Here is a 16,628-nt window from a genome sequence, read left to right on the forward strand (position 1 = left end):
ACACAGACTGGGTTTTTTTGTTTGTTTTTTTTTTTTCTTCTTCTTCCTTCATTCAGTGAGCTACAGACAAAGTTGTCTGCAGAGCTCCAGCCATAGCAGAGGGGCTGCAGCACCAGGGCAATCAGCACAGCCTTGCAGCTCTTTGCTGAGAAGATTCATGCACCAGCGATTGGCCAGGTTACATTATTAGGGAGAAAATCAGGTTACCAACAGTTGTTAGTAGTTCTGTAATGCTGGAGAAATGCTGGTCTTCCTGGTTGTAGAAATGACACACCTCTGAGTACAGGCTGGTCAGTCAGACCTGATCACTTTGATTTAAAGTTATGATATTTGGTAGAATAACTTAGTTTGAGTACTTCTTCCTCTCAATTTCTGTGAGTCATTAATTACATTCAATTTGCATTTCCAGTGTTTTTGTTTGTTTGTTTGTTTGTTTTTTACTGGAATGCTGAGAGCAAGAACACTGTCTTGTGAACTGACATTTGCATTTCTTGCATATCCAGATGGCAAGTCTCTAAGGACACCCGAAATGGCAGGACACTTGTGGCAGCAGCCGGGCTGTCAGCAGGTCCCCTGCAGCAGGGAGTAGCAGTGCTCAGCAAGCAGCATTGCATACTTTGTCCCTCCTTAGCTTCAACTTTTTAATTTCCTGTGGCTATAAGCAACATAAAGGAAGGTCTCACTGCCCCGGGCTGGGCACCGTTACCTTTGTGTTATAATATATTCACACCTGTGATAAATATTAAAGATGTAGATCTGTTTTTTCAGTTTCTGTCTGTGAACCCTAGCCTAGAAAAGTAGTGAGGCCTGCAAGCCCAAACCACCCAAAATCAAGAGGGGCCCTTTGAAAGGGAAGGTTTTCCAGAACAAGCTTTCTCATTGTGAAAGGCAAAAATTATTGCTCTCATGTGATTTATAGTGCAAAGGCATTCAGTCTTGTACAGCACCTGGAACTCTCAGCAATAATTCAGAAACAGAGCAGCGTGTTGTTGATGCAGGATATCTCTGCAGGATATACAGCATCAGAATGCCCGCACATGCTTTACACACCGCAAAATTACCCTGGATGTGCTACTAATGTGTGTAAATATATTTGCTGTTGTTGGCATAATTCATAAGCACAAAATGAATGTGGGTACTACAGAACCCTCTGGCTGCTCCTTCACTTACCCCTCGTTTTCCAGCTGTGACTTGTATCTGCTCACATCTTCCTAGAAACAATGAATGATGAGAGATGAGAATAAGTTAATTTATGGCTTCACCATAAATTAAACCTCGGGTTACAACTATGTAATCTTTAACATTGTAAAGAAGCTGCTAATACAGTGAGGTTGCTTACGAGACAGAAAGAAGCACTTTGCTTCTGAGCGCCTGCGGCACTGCTCCCTGCCACGCTGGGGCTGAAGGCTCACGTTTCACCTTTGCACCTGGGCAGGACAGGGGATCCCTTGCTATCTATCACCTGGAGAAAGCCCTCTGCTCTTGAACAAGGTTTGCCATATCTCACCCAGTGCACGCTCAGGACAAGTACAGCAAGGCCATCAGCAACGGGGGGAAACTCCGGCAGGGCTGGGAGGTGACGGGTGTCAGAGGCACTGACCCACGGCCGTTTTCCTATACACTGCGTATTAAAAAAACCCTCTCACGGAGCCCCAACCACCTTCACCCTCACTCAGATGTGTCAGAAGTTCAAGCTTGCCTTTAATCTTAGCTGCTCTTCTGCTTTCTCCCTGGTCCCAGGTCAGCCCTTGGGGCGCTGCTGCCTCAGTGCCCACCCATGGGTGCTGGGCAGTGCCTGCTCGCTGCTTTCAGAGAAGGCTGCTGCCTGCCGGCAGGGCAGAACAGCCCTGAGCCCTGCATCCCCTTGTCCCACGGTAGTTTCCTTTCCCTGTTTCCAAATCTGCACACTTCACCCCCCAAGTCTGTGTTGCGAATGGGAACAAAAAAGGAGCTGCCCCCAGGGAGTCAGCAGGGATGAGATGTGGGACCAAGACTTGAGAGACCTGGAAGCGGTTCCTGCTCTGGTCCCGGTCTACTTTAGATACGTGGACACTCTCTGGACCTACAGCCTGGATCTGGGCGCACTGTACTTCTCTGGGTCTACCACTTTGGCCTCCACTTGGCCACTGTGCAGACTCAGGTACCGTCAGGCATCGGTGGGCACATACCCCTCTGCTCTCTTAAGCCACGAGAACAATCCAGAATGCCCTGCTTTTTAAAGTCTTTCTATAATGTTAAGCACATTTTACCCAGTTCTCTGACCTCATGGGGGCTGCTGGATGATTTCTTATCCATTCAGGAACACCTAAGCACTGAAGTAAGCATGTCCAAGCCTTTGCTGGATGATTTCCAAAAGTGTTATGGACCTGCAGCTACAGCAGGAAGCATCAGGCTGCCATTCCCACCCGTGACCTTGCAGTCGCTGGCCCCTCTGTGCTCACTGTTGTGCCCATTTCCACACTGCCCGTGTTTAACCTTACTTCTGGCGTGCAGCCCTCCCTCCCACCACTCCTCTTCCAGGTGAACTCGGCATGCCCTGTGCTCCCAGACACCTCTGCTCATCCCCGAATTTTTGGTTCTTCCTTTTTCTCCTGTTTGCTGCTAAGGGAGAAAATCTGTTTCAGACTGGGCACAGCCGCACTGTAAGTCCTGGGGTGAGGGATGATAATTACTGAGCTTTATATAGCCCTGTGAAACTGCCCTGCACGGCAGGCACCCCTTCATGCAGGAGGACCAGAAGGGCCACCAGGGAATAAAACGGGAGAAAGCCCCCACCATCAGATCTGCTGGATGGGTGAACCCACACGGCAGCCAGTGCAGAGTCACTGCCCCGTGGGGAACCGCAGCCACGAGACGGAAAAGGTAAGAAGATGAACCTAACACAATGCTGGTAGAGGCCTAGCAAGATTAGGGTTTATATGTCTGTTTTCCTAACAGTGTCATGTATTTTCTCAGCACCATTAGTAAATAGCCCATGCTATGGCAGGAGGATTTAACACCCCATATCCTGCCTCCGGGAAGCAATGTGTGCCCCCTGGAGCCAGCCCAGGGCTCAGGGTGCTGGTCCTGGGTGGCACTGGGGCTGCCACAAGAGCGGGCTCTTGGGTCTGCAGGGACAGTCCAGCGCAGCATGAAAGCCAAAACATGAAGCTGGAGGAACGTACACAAGGGAGAAATGGCAAAACCGTAGTGCATTTCAGGACAGCTCCTGACTGAGGCTCACTGAAAATGCGATCGGGACCCAGGCAATTTTGCCAGCACGGGTGGCTGGGACAAGCATTCGGTCTCATTTTTTTTTCTATCACCAAAAGAAGGCATGGAGTTCTGCACGGAATAATATTAAGGGTTGATTGATTGCAGATTAAGGGCCTGAATAAAAGCTTAATGACGTCAATGGAAAGATTCTCATAGGCTTGAGCCAGCACCAAGACACTTAGACTGATGCAACGAGATTTTCTTTTTTTAATGCAATTGTTATAATGTAAAAGCTTCTGTTGGACAGAAATATCTCATAGAAAGAGAATTATAAAAGAAGCCCTGAACAAAAGAACAGATTTAGCTGCCCAAGACTGGTGTTTAATCATGGATTAATGTTTATGCGCTGTGATGTGCCACAACAACGTGCTTCGTTCATACTTTGCACTGTACAGAGAAAAAGCTCAGGTGCACTGGGAAAGGGTTAGCACTGGGAACCTGGGCATGTCCCCATGTAAACTAGAACTGTCTCACACGATAAACAATTGTATTTATTTATTAATTTTTTAAAGGCTTTTCTGTACCTCTAAGGACCTGCCTGCTGTTGGGTAGATCTTTACCAGCCTGGAGTGATCCTTTTAGCCTCCATGCTCGCAGCACTGTGTCATGCTTGGCACAGACGTATAGGCATTGTTAGCAGGAGAGACAATGGCCTTGTCCCCTCCTGCCTGTAATGTATATTACCCACGAGAAGCACACATATAAATATATCCAACGTTATATTACAGGTTATTGTCCTCTTTCTTCAAAGCTAAGGAATTTTCATGAAGTGTGTATACATCTGGTATCGGATCAACTCAAGATTATGATAAAACGATTATTTATAGCTCTGCGTTGACATTTGTTTATTGTATAGATGACATCACTGTGCAGACTGTTGCTTTAACTCAACATTTCCCACTTTTATTGCATTTGTGATCCTGTATACGGCCACAAAACAAATCATTAAAGAGGATTGCGTGAAGGATAATGAGTACCATAATACTTTTAAGTCTCACATATACTCTTTAGCTGGATTCAAATTCTTTTGATCTGTTAAGCAAAGTTGCAAGAAACAGAAAACAACGGATGTTGAATGGCACATTTGCTTGTAATCTCAGATTTTCCAAATCCCTCTGGTGTACCTGTGTTCTCCTTTTCCTTACTAATGAATTCTGACACTGAAACAGATGCTGCCCTGTAAATTCTCTTATATTACTTTATTTCCCAGCAATGCTGCTGCTCCAGATTCGTTCTGTACGAGGCAAATGCTCAAGTATGCTGATCCCTTTGTCATGTCTCTCCTCTTCCCCTCCCCTTGCAGCTTTCCAGGTCATAGTGGACTCCATCCTGCATCACGCAACAGTGACATGGGGATGAACAGATTTTAATAGACAGCAGCTGTCCAGTTTCTATTATGGCTGCTGATCCAGCCGTCGCTGTGCTTCCCTCCACACCGATCTGTCATTGCACAAGCAAAAAGAGTGCACCCCCCATTTCGTTGCTGTGGCTGGAGCGTTGTTTTATATGACTTTACAGTTTTGCTTGTAAAACACCTTCTTTTGCATAGCTGCAGAAAGCAGCCTTTCTACCAAGGGACTTGTTCTGGCCAATTTTTCTTTCTGTGTTCTGAATTTTATGGAAGAGAGAGGTTTGTTTTGTGCAAAGTAGGAAATTGTTTGCACTGACTCTGAAATGTTTATATAAGGGATTTCACTGGCCCCAGTCTTGAACTAATTGGTCAAATTAAGTTGCCTCAGACTTCATTCAAGTATGGCATTAAGAATATTTGTAATTTAAGCACAAACAGTGTGGCACAAACCATTTTATGCCTCGGTACAACAGATCCACCCGTGGAGTCAGAGGGACTAGCCTGTGGCTTGTGTGTGGCTACACAAACTGGGTTAGGCTGGGCCTCTCATTGCTGTTGCCCATTCAAATTTCTGAGAAAAGGCCCATTTGCCATATCAGAATCTTTTGATCTTTTTTTCTTTTACTGCAAAAGAATAATGCCTGTTCTTCTCCCCATGCTTCATTTTTCTTTTCATTTTCCTTCTGCAGCTCTCTAAATTTTCAGAACTTCCTTGTTTTTATGATGTCTTGAAAACTTAGGGTAACAAAGGGAAAAGTGAAAAAATAGAGAAAAGTGCTACCCTGTGGCCACCGCTTAGTTTATTACATTGGGCAGCAAAGAAGAAACTCAAGGCTAAACTATCACAAAGTTGAAATACTAACATATTCCATGAATTGCAAAAAATGTAAGAATGTTCACCCCAGATTTGCAAAATTAAAATATTTTTTAATTCCATTCTGATTACTTTTTATATAACTATGTTTTCTTATTGCATTCATTAAGAGTCGTCATACTTGTTTGGGTCTGCATTGTCCCTCCTGGTGTGGACTGCAAGAGGAAGGTTCAGGAGAATCCCTCTGGGTCTGGCAGCTGGTTGTGACGTGGAAGGCGAGACATGGCTGTTTGTCTCTTTGCCATGGGATGGGCGTTGGTGGCCAAATCCTGTGGTTTCCCACGAAAATACATGAATTCAGAGGGAATTCCTGGAGGTGCTCATTACCTCTTGACCAGCTCAGAGTGAATTAGTTTTTCATCACCTCAGGCCCACTGGCCACAGTTAGGCACGACCACCGAGGACCCACAGTGGTGGTGGCCTTCTCTTGATCCATCACTGTGGCATCACAGGCAAGCGATGACCAAAAACTTCCCGTCACTTTGGGCTGTTGCACTCTGCCTCTCCTGCTGTCACAAGAGAGGCTGGCTTGAAACTGTTTTGCCACACGGATGTGCAGGCAGCCAGGGCAGCATTTTCCCTGCTCCCAAGTCCCTACACCACGTTAGGAAGGTTTTTGGCAGCACTGCGTTGTTGTCGGTGCCCACGATGCCAGCAATGTCAGCCTCCCTGGAGCACAGGGCAGGATGCGGTGCCTACCATCAGCATCTCTGTAGGTACCACAGAGGGGAGCTTTCCTCAGAGGACCTTCTGTGTTCACAGTCATCTGCCTCTAAGCACCAAAAATCCAAGCTCCAAAGTCTTAATTTTCCTAAAACCAAGGAGAGTTTTGCCTGAGTAAAGGACTGCCATAAGAATCGAGCAAGCGCTTCAGGGTCTGCTGTTCTGGCATCTTCTCACTGTGCCTTGGCTCCAGCCTACATATGCTCAAGGGACACTTCCAGAGCTCAGCTTTTGCTGCATTTGGCTGCTAGCTGTTAACCTTCCAGCCCAAGATCATATATGGTTTGGCTTAGGGACACATCACATGTAGCTTTACGTCACAGATGGTAGTTTGCCAATGTAGGTATAGTTAACAGACCGGAAAAAAACCCTAACAACAATAGCTTCAATTAGCCTCAAGCTAAGTTGTGGATAGAATATTAAATAGACCACATTTTCAGAGTGTATAAAGAGAACTAAATCTGTGGCTGGGGAGTGGCTCCAGACAACCTGAGGGGAGCTTTGGAAGGCTCATTAGCTTGCGATGCTGATATCTAAACTTTGGCTTCATTAAGCTGTTCAAGCCCAGGAGCATTTCCTGGGCTTACATGATTTAGACTCAACCTGATCGCTCCTGTACCCACTCACATTGAGAAATAGAGCAAATGACAGTTGCTGACTTGAGGACCCTCAATAGCAGATGACACCCCGTTCTGCCCTCAGGATTAATAGGGTAGCTATGCACATAAGATGCTCTTTGGGGATCTGGGACATTTGGGTTCATTTACAAGCTTTGCTCTGGTTTCTGTGGAGTTTGGCTTCTCTGTGTCTTGGTTTCTTGCCTGCAAAGCGGGGATAATAACAATTCCATCTCTCTGCCTTGTTTTACTGAATGTAATAACTTTAAAGAATAAAGAAACTCCTCTGGCAAAATGGGCTGTCAGATCTCAATGCCACTTAGGACTAAGAAGCACTCACAGTATACTTCAACGGGCATTATAGAGAACTCCGTATCAACCAGACACAGAAAAGCAGTGTGGAATTCAGGGCAGGGCAGGGACAGAATGGAAAATCAGGTAATAATAATCATTTATGGACATAAAAAGTCACAGAATCGTGGAAAAATAAGTGGGAAGGGACCCGAACGATCCCTCAGCATTTTCCTTTTCTCCAAATTTTTTCCATTCCTTATGGATTTTTATCTAGTCTGCTTTGAGCGATGTCCAGTTCCCCACATTTCCCTGCCTTGCTTACAAAAATGGCAAGACGCAGCACTCAGTGCCTGGCTAAAGTCAAGCCTCTGGCCCTCACCCACAAAGCCCGCCAGCCCATCACAGGACGAATTTTACTCAATATTTCTTACAACTTCTTGACAAATCTGTGCTGAGTACTGTTTATTTCCTTGCTATTGATTCAAAAATTTCTAGAGGATTAAAACGAACCTGGCTAGCTTATATTTCCCTGCTCTTCCTCCTTAGAGGGACACTACATTTGCTCTTTTTTTCAGGCTTACGAGACCCCTCCACTTTTCCAGAATAGCTTGGAAACCCAAGCCAATGGTTCTGTAATTGTTTCAGCCTGTGCCTTATGGACCTGAGGCTAAGACTAGTTAGACATTCCAATTTTGAAAATAGCTGAGTTCTTCTTAAGCTGTATGTTGACTACTAAAAGCCACAGTCTTGCCTCTTTTCCGCTAACATGCTGGCCACCTGGTTGCAGCAAAGACTGGCACAAAAACAGATAAGAAACTTAAGCCTTTTTCCAACAGCAGCATCCTCGCTGAGCTGTGAACCAGAGCTTTCCTTGGCCTTGTTCTTTGTGTGACAGCATCTATCAAACAGCTTGTTCTTCCTCTAGACTTCTCTTGGTAGCTGCTACCTGACATGTGCCACGATCTACTTTGTTGTCTCCTCAGGAAGGACCTTGGTGCCCAACAGGTCACGCATTCAGTCAGCCGTATCAGCTTGTCTAACAAAGCTGCTGCTTCTCTGTACAAACTCAGTCTAGAATGCTCTAGACCATCACCGCTTGCAAAGCCACCAGTGTCATGTCCCTTTCTGAGATATTCCTGTTTGGCTCCAGCCTTGCCTCTTTCTTCCAATCTTTATGCTTCACACAACATGGTTTTCTCTTTCTTTCTGTTTCCCTCTAGTGCCCAAAGCCACTGTTTTAGCCAAGTTATTCTTTACCCTTCCATCCTCTCCTAATTGGCACATTTGTCCCTGTGGCCTCACTATCACTTTTTTGAGGAAATGCGAGCCCTCCCTGGCTTCTTTTCTTTCTCCCCTCCTCTGGAATCTGTCAAGCAGTAGTTTTCTCCATTTATTTATCCTCAGACATGCAGTCCTTGCTGACATACTATCAAAGAAGTTTGGTGCATGTCCCAAGGACATACTTTTTCATTGCTATTCCCATAAATTAAAAAGAAAATCCAGACCCCAGATTAAAAAATGTAAATCTTGCTTGTCTTCATTAGGGATTCCATATAGACTGAGGAAATTTTCAGTCTGAGTCTTAAGGATGAACAACAACAATAAAAAAAATAAATACAAAGTCAATAAATAATGTAATGTAGCTTTCCAAACTTTCTGGCAAAGTTTAATAAATCCGAGTTACTTAGACACATGTTTATTGTATAACTGTTTGTAGGAACATGGTATATATCAAAAAAGTAAAATTTCCTTGCATTCCTATAGAGACATATTGTGAGGTGTGAGAAGAATGTCCCAGTCAACAACTGTTCTTTGCTTTTGAAGGCTGAAATATTTTCTCATATAAATAAAAGGACAAGCCAGTAAGTGAAGGTCATTTCAGTGGAGAAAAGTAACAGCTAATCCTGGAGTTAGATTTTTCATTGCAGACAGCATTTTACAACTTTGAAGTTTCTTTCATTCCAGAATGAATATTGCAAATGAATCCTAATTTTGAAAAAAAAAATAAATTACAAGATGGTTAAAACATCCTGTGCTAACAAAAATGAAGAGATTGACTGAAATAAGCTTTTGGGAAGAGGTTATTGTTTATAATGCAAAGAAAAAGAATGATGATATCCAAATAAAAAAATGTTCAATGTTATTAAAATTATATTTCCAATTTTTTTTCTTTTGTTGATTTTTTTTTTATTGATGGCCAAAAGTGTCCTCAAGACAGTTAACTGTAGTCAGCATTCTGCAAGAAAAATCTTTCCATTGGAAGACTTCCAGTCAGGTCTCCATTTCAGTTCTGTACAATATATAATTGATTTTTCCATCTAGTTCTAGTCTATCAGATGCGTTTAAATCTGTAGAATGCTGCCTGTTTGATGTGGGCAACATATTTTATCCATTTGAAAGAGTAATTTCTCATTTCCAGTTTTCTAAGTGGAGTTTTGCAGCTACTATTCACCATCTTGCAGAGAAAAGTCCCAAACCCTTCTAAGATTCTAAAAAAGAGTAAGAAAACCCCATATCCAGCTCTGTTACTGTATACGTTAGCCAGGATCAGAGATCTGGAGCCACTGTGATGGTTTGCCATGATAGTTCCCATGAAGATATAAACAGGAACTGAGGATTCAGAGCTAAAGCTGTTTCAAGGTAAGTTTCAGGGAAGTCCCAAACTTTCAATGGCTTATTAATGTTGACATTTCCATTCCTTGAAGTCTTGAGGATCATTACTCTCTATTCATATCACTTCACCATTTTAGGTAAAAAGTATGCATGATTAAAAGCATCATCAAGCTGTTAACAGAGGACACAGCAGCATTTGTACTTCAGGAGCTGCAAGAGAACAGAACAGTGTATTTCTCACTTCCTGTTCTCTCTGGTTTGAATTTCTCTTCCCACACTTCCACATACCAGCAGTGGAAGAAAGATGGCAACATCAAAATATCAAACTTCACATGTGTACAAGTTACACTTCTGAGTGTTTCCACTGTGTCCTTGGAGTTTTTAAATGGCACAGGCTGAGCACAGGTTTTATGCTTCCCTAGTCTGAAGATGGACACAAGAAAACTGCTGAGTGATCTGCAATCTTTGTTAGAAATTTTACAAGGTTACAAAACAAACAACAAATCGTGGGTATTTTATTCCACTGCGGTTGCTGAACGGTCTATCTAAGCAGCCTGAGAATTTTTCAGGAAAAATCGGTGCCAGTTGTATAACTCTTGGCTACAAAGAGTCTCACCATACATCTGTCTGGACCAGCTCCAGGCCTGATGTGGGAAGCTGTGTGATCATCCCTTCAGTATCTTCAACACACATGCTTATCCTGCTTCTGATAGCTTCAAAATAAACAAATTCTTTCATGAAAGACCGTGTGTGAATATTCCTTTGGATAATAGTTTGGTGCCAGTTACAGGGGAATGTTTGTATATTTTTTTCTAACTAATAAATGCCACCATGAAGGAAATCTTAAAAGAAAATGGTCCTTTGCTTGTTTGGTTACTCAGCAATTGTAGGCAAAAGGGATCCCAGGACACCCACTACAAGCTGTCTGCATGGCAGTTAACTCAGTGTTTGGTTATCTCAGCAAAGGTGTTCTATAACAAAACTGTTCTGTAACTAAACTAAATGGCATTAAACGTGAATTTTGCAACTGTCTCACCTGTTCATTCATCAACTGCATCATTGCAATTCTCATGTCACTCAGCTATAACAATGAATGGGAAATAAATTATTTTATCACTGGCAGAAAGAATTATGAGAGTAGCACACCTAAAATCTGATGAGTTAGTGTGTAAATATAGAGTGGCTACAGCATGGAAGAGAAAGGGAGAAGTAAGACAGCAGAAGACTTTCCTGTGCACACAACTTGCTGGAGAATTCCCAAACACACAAGCCAGTGCCACTGGCTGAAGTTATGAGTGGCAGGGAAATGTTCTTACATGGCACCGCCACAGACCTTGATCTGGGAAACTAATTTCTAAGACATCATTAGTGGCAGGAACTGTGGAAATGAACCAAAACCCATAAAGGTGACCCAAGATGTAGGGCATGTATAGGATGGCAAAAAACAAACAAACAAACAAAAAACCCAACATGTATGTTATGACACCTGGCCTAAATCTTTGAATTACTCACTATCTGGCTATTAAGAGGGCTAGCACTTCTTTTTAGGAAATTTGGGGTCTGAAGATGATTGGATGTTGAAACCTGATGCAAGCAGGGCCTATGTGAAAAAAATACCCACCTCACTGTAAAACCCCTCTATTTTGAGAGGAAACTCATGCCCCCAGGTAAAAGATATTGATATCTACAAATGTTTGTGCAAGGCATGAGCTGCCTTTGATACGTAGAGAAAAAACTGGGAATGCTCAACTCACCATCTACAACACAGATGAGGGGAAAGTTTATCATTTATGTGTGCCAGAAACACAATTCCACAGAATTTTCATTTTACTGAGACTGGTTTTAATGGGCTTGTTTGGGAAGTCTATCAGTTGTCAGTATCTACTGAACCTCCAGTTGGAGCTTTGCTTTCTCAGCTATATCCCTCTCATCCTCTGTTGGAAATGCTCAAGGCTTAAAATGATGCAGGCCCCTACACACCTTCAACTCTATGTTTGACATTGAACAATACGGGTCAGCCAGGGTCTTCAAGCCATACATCTGAAAGGAACCTGCTCATCAGCTTCTTCTTCCTATCAATGCAAAACAGACAAACAAACAAACAAATGAAACAGGTAATTAGAAGACTGTACCTTCATAACTGCTGTTGCACAAAGACCATTAGAAAAATGTGCTGATGAGTCGCTTGTTGAAGAAGAACCAGATGGCACTTCTGATCCTGTGCATGTACCACACAGATAGCTGCAGTCATTGTCACCGAAGCAAACGGAGAGACAGATGCACTGTGATGGTGGAAACCTGATGTTCCCAGAGCTGGTGATTCCAAATGGACTTGGAAGCAGCAGTGAACAGTATATTTTTTAATGCTGCTGCACTGTAACACATAAAATGAAAACATTTATTTTGCAGTAGAAGCTCTCTTCTTTTATCCTGTGCCAATTTTTGTTCACGCTGATTTTCCAGATATGCTTGGTTTTTTGTTCAGCAAATCAGTGGCCTATATTATTACCCAAGGTCTGTGAAGTGACATCTTTAGGCATTTTCCTGGGATTCACTTTTTTGGAAGGAAAAACTCTTTTCTTCCAGAAGTGACCCAGCTCATATCCTCCAAAATTCTTCCACGATCCCAATCAAAGCATGGCACATGGAGATGTTTGCTCCAAGTGCCCCATTAGCACTGAGATGCGAATGGTGACACAGCCAGCACGTGCCTGAGCTCAGGGGTCTCTTTCCATCCCCTAATCCAGCATCACAGGGGCACTCAGGGAGCTGAGGGAGACTGGGATTCCCCAATTTTATAACCTGTCTGGCCACAACTTCTGACAGTCGCAACACTGATAGCCTAATTTTCCAGTTTTAACAGGAGTGATGATGGCCTCCAGATCCATGAAGTCTGGATCTTTTTATCCCTTGAGCCCTTGAGCAAGCTGTGACACCACAGAATACAAATTAAGGTTATTCCTCATTCTACACCCATGTAAGGACATTCGTCATGAGGGCTCCCCTCACAGAAACTGAGGGGATATCGGCACAGACCCTGAGAACCAGCTGCCGCCCCCGCCCCAGCACTTTGAGGCCCACCAGTCCCCGCCGTGTGCTCGAGCCGTGCAGTTAGCGACCAGACAGAATAAGCACTTAGGCTGTGACTGATTAAACAGGGGTTACGGAGTATCTGAGGAGGCTGCCAAAATGCCTCATGATTAATCAAAATCTTAAAAAAAAATTCAGGGAATCTGAGTGCTGCGAAATCTCACTCTGTTTTTCATCTCCCGGGAAGGTAAACAAATGGGCCTGCTCCGCAGCAGAGCTTAACAGGCCCGGGAGACCATGGAGCCAACAAACCTCACAGCCTTTTCTAAGCAGATCTCTGTCCCTTTCCTAAAAACTGTTTTTTAGCTACCATGCCCTCTCCTCAAGGCCTCCTGGAGCATCTCCCTTAGCCTGGCCCTTTGTCCTTTCTCCTCCTGGCTGTCACCCACCACCTCTGCACAACACACAGGAGCAGAGGGACAGGACTCCTGAAAACACAGTGTTGTCTGGGCAGGGATCAGTCCTGTCAGGCCATAAAAGTGAGGGTAGCTGGGTCAGGTCACCTTCATACTTCAGGAAGATTTACGATTGGTGAAACCCAGCTTTTTATTCAAGGGTTCCTCCATGCTCCTTCCATTTTCTCAAGTGATGAAGCCTGAAATGTTCTTCCCCTGGGCTGCCAGCATGAAATCCCCCTGAATGCCTCCAGGCATCCCAGGAATAGGGCAGCTGCTGGTCTGCCATTTATTCCAAGAAGCTACCAGGGGTCCAGCAGCCAGCACACTTCAAACACAGGAGAAGGGTGGACAGAAGATGCCCTAAATGTGTTAGGAACCCAAATGTGTTAATACTGGACAGGAGCTGGTAATACCAGTTTTAATGGTGATGGGATTATCTGAAAACCAGAGAGAGCACCATGCCTGTGGTGTCGAGGTCCTGAGCCTGGGGTTTTTCTGTACCCCGGCCATTCCTGCTGGTGTTTCAGGGAGGCTGCCCTGTGCTGAGCCGTTTGCAGCGGGCTATCGGTGTCTGCTTCGTTATGCATTGACTGCAATCTGCTGATGGTGTCTGTCTGTTTCCTGCCTGCCCACTGCTGTCAGACACAGGGTGCTGGAAGCAGCTGGGAAAGCAGCATAGATGCCAGGGGCCTGGTGGGGTCCGTTCCTGCCCCCAGGCTGGGGGGATGCCCTGCACTGAAACACAGGGAGATGCTGAAAATGCTCCGTCACACACAGGCTGTGCTCTCTGCTTACACAGACTGGATAAGTAAACACGCAGACAGAATAAAGCCTTTTCTCTTAATCATTTAAATTTGCATGTCAGTACTTTGAAGTTTAAAACAAACATAGTGGGGAGGTCATTTTCTGCATGGCAATACACACGTTGGGAAAAACTTTGGGCTTCTGAGTAAATTGCATCCTTATCCAAAAGGCCAAGGGCATTGACACGGATCTGGGCCCAGAACTACAGGTGTCAGAGCTGCAGTGCCCGGCATCACAGGGACATTTTTCTCCTTGTGACTCTTGTATGCTTGGTGTCCCACGGCACCTCCTCACAGCCACAGCTTCTGTGACCACTCTGCTTGGGGAGCATCTTTTTCCCCACAGAAACAGAAAAATGAAATGTAATGAAAATATATTGTTTGCTGAAGTTTTGCTAATCTTCAGAGGGAGCCAGACAGGAAATTCGTACATGGGTCCTCGTTGACATTGCAAATAACATAAACTCCTTATTTCCTCCACAGCTGGCTGGAAGCTTGGCCTCTTTGACACAATGAGGGGAAATCTAATTTTCTGTTCGTTGTGTTGTTGGAGGTTCTCATTTTTACAGCTGCTATTTGAATCCCCCTACTTTTTATTAAAAGGATCTTGTTTCTCCTTCCATGCTGGTTACCTCCCAGAAAAGTAAACCTTTGGAAGATCTGCCATGCCACCCCCAGCTCTCACATCCACTGTGCTCACAGCAGGCATTAAGCAATCCGCCCAGGGTGCACATCCCACTCCCTGCACAGCATCCCACACGGCGGGGACTCAAGACCTCACACCCCAGCCTTCCTCTCCCTACCACTTCCCAGCACAGCGGCCACCCCCAGGGACTCCTCCAAAGGATGATTGAAAGCAAAAACATTGGCAAGAGCTGGTCTGGATGTGCCTCAAATATGTGCCCCATGATAGAAATGCTTGTGGTTATCCCATGAACCATCTTCCGGACAAATGTTTTGAATTATCTGTTTCCAGGAACGAGCTCTTGGGAATGGCCCATAGAGACTTTCCCAAAAGTGTTATCCACCTAGAGCCAAGCAGTAACCCTGCAGCACAGGTAAAACCCTGTTGCTGTGCCCTGTTTTCCCTGCCTGCAGCTTCCAGAGCCCATGCCCATGTTCCCCTCAGGACGTGACAAGGTCTTGTTAACAAATTGCTTCCCACGCAGCAGAGCTTGATCCACCTCTCCAAATTATCACGCTAAGGCTCCTGTATGCAGACTGTTAAGAGCCACCCAAATTAATATTGAGCAAAGTCCTTAGTGTCTTACAATAATAGCATTGGTTAATAGAATTAGGGGAAATATATTCAGAATAAAGCTGCTGTGTGTACACAAAGGCAAGATTAATACACCATTGTCGAGCCAGGGCTAAGTCAATAAAGTGGAACAGATTGGGAGCCAGGACAGCAGGCAGGTAAACATTAATCTGTATGTGTGATGTGGAGCTGAGAGACCAGATGTTACTTGAAACCTGTGCAGATGCATGGGGTGTAGGGGAGGGCACCACAGCCGCTGTTACCTTACACCTCCTCATGCCGAGCAGGAAGAGCTGCATTCTTTGTGATTAACCCAGCCTGAACTTTGAAATGTGACTCCCAAATATTTGCAAGAAACTTGCAACTAAGACAAAGGTTTGGGGTTTGAGAGGTCCTTTGGTTCTGCAGTGTGCAGCTAGCTTTCTGCAAGGCCTGGGGCCAGTCTCTGCACCTCCTGGGACCTCCTTTGCCCATGTTCAGAGCATGATTGCCCTCCAAATGTATTTCCTTTGTGTGTCTTATTTCCAGGGGGAATTAGTATGGAATTTTCAGAAGGGAAAAACAAGAAGTCAAAAGAAGAAATATTAAACCCTAAAACTAAAACTCTGGGGAAGTTTTTACCCATTTCAAAGGAGAATAGCACAGCTGGTCACAAAGTAGCAAGCAATTCCAACTTCAAAAGAAGTTTTTGCCTAAATACCCGGATAATGCTTCGTTACCCAGCTCATACCCACAAATGCCAGTATTTCACCACATCCTTTACACCTTTTTAATCAGCTCATCAGCAACTCAAGCTATTGTAATAGAAGGCACCCTGTTTCCAGGAATTACGTCTTCACACCTATAAAGTCTTCACACCTATAAATTTCTTCTGTAGAGAAAGAAGGTCTTATATTCCGAGGGCTTTAACAGAGTCACATGCCCCAGCTTTGACCAGCCATTAAAAGAATCCCCTTTCCTTCTCTCATCCCAGAGCAATCACCAGGGTCCCCAGATGATAAGCAGAGCGAGGAGGGCCCCAGTGATTTCATCCCCCATGGGTGCAGCATGCCCACCGTGACAGCAGGCGTGGGGAAGGTCCCAGCTCCCACAGCACACATCTCAGCCAGTGCAGCCTACTTATGTTACCCTTGTGAAAGCGCTTTAACTTAAGAATAAAATATTGTTTTACCCTCTGCCCTGCTGCTCAGTGTAACTCTAGTGTTAGCTTCCAAAACTATAACAAACCTCCTAAACAAACAGGTTTTAAGTTCTGCTTCCAAACAAGGCTGGATAAGGAGCAAGCAAGCTGAATTAGGTGCAGTTCATTGCCCTTTCCTTGGCCTCCTGCCCCCCAGAAGTGTGTGGACAGG

At 44.6% G+C, this 16,628-nt stretch overlaps 1 long non-coding RNA gene across 1 annotated transcript in view; it reads right to left on the reverse strand.

The window, feature by feature from the left end:
- Positions 1-16,628, reverse strand: part of LOC121064664 — a 40,771-nt gene that overhangs the window by 2,191 nt on the left and 21,952 nt on the right. Inside the window, exons 2-3 of the long non-coding RNA XR_005816612.1 lie at positions 11,860-12,101; positions 1,171-1,211 (exon numbers count right to left, since the gene is read on the reverse strand). This is a non-coding gene — a long non-coding RNA (uncharacterized LOC121064664). The remainder of the gene's footprint in view (positions 1-1,170; positions 1,212-11,859; positions 12,102-16,628) is intronic.

The sequence above is a fragment of the Cygnus olor genome, chromosome 2, assembly GCF_009769625.2.
Source record: "Cygnus olor isolate bCygOlo1 chromosome 2, bCygOlo1.pri.v2, whole genome shotgun sequence".
NCBI lineage: Eukaryota > Metazoa > Chordata > Aves > Anseriformes > Anatidae > Cygnus > Cygnus olor.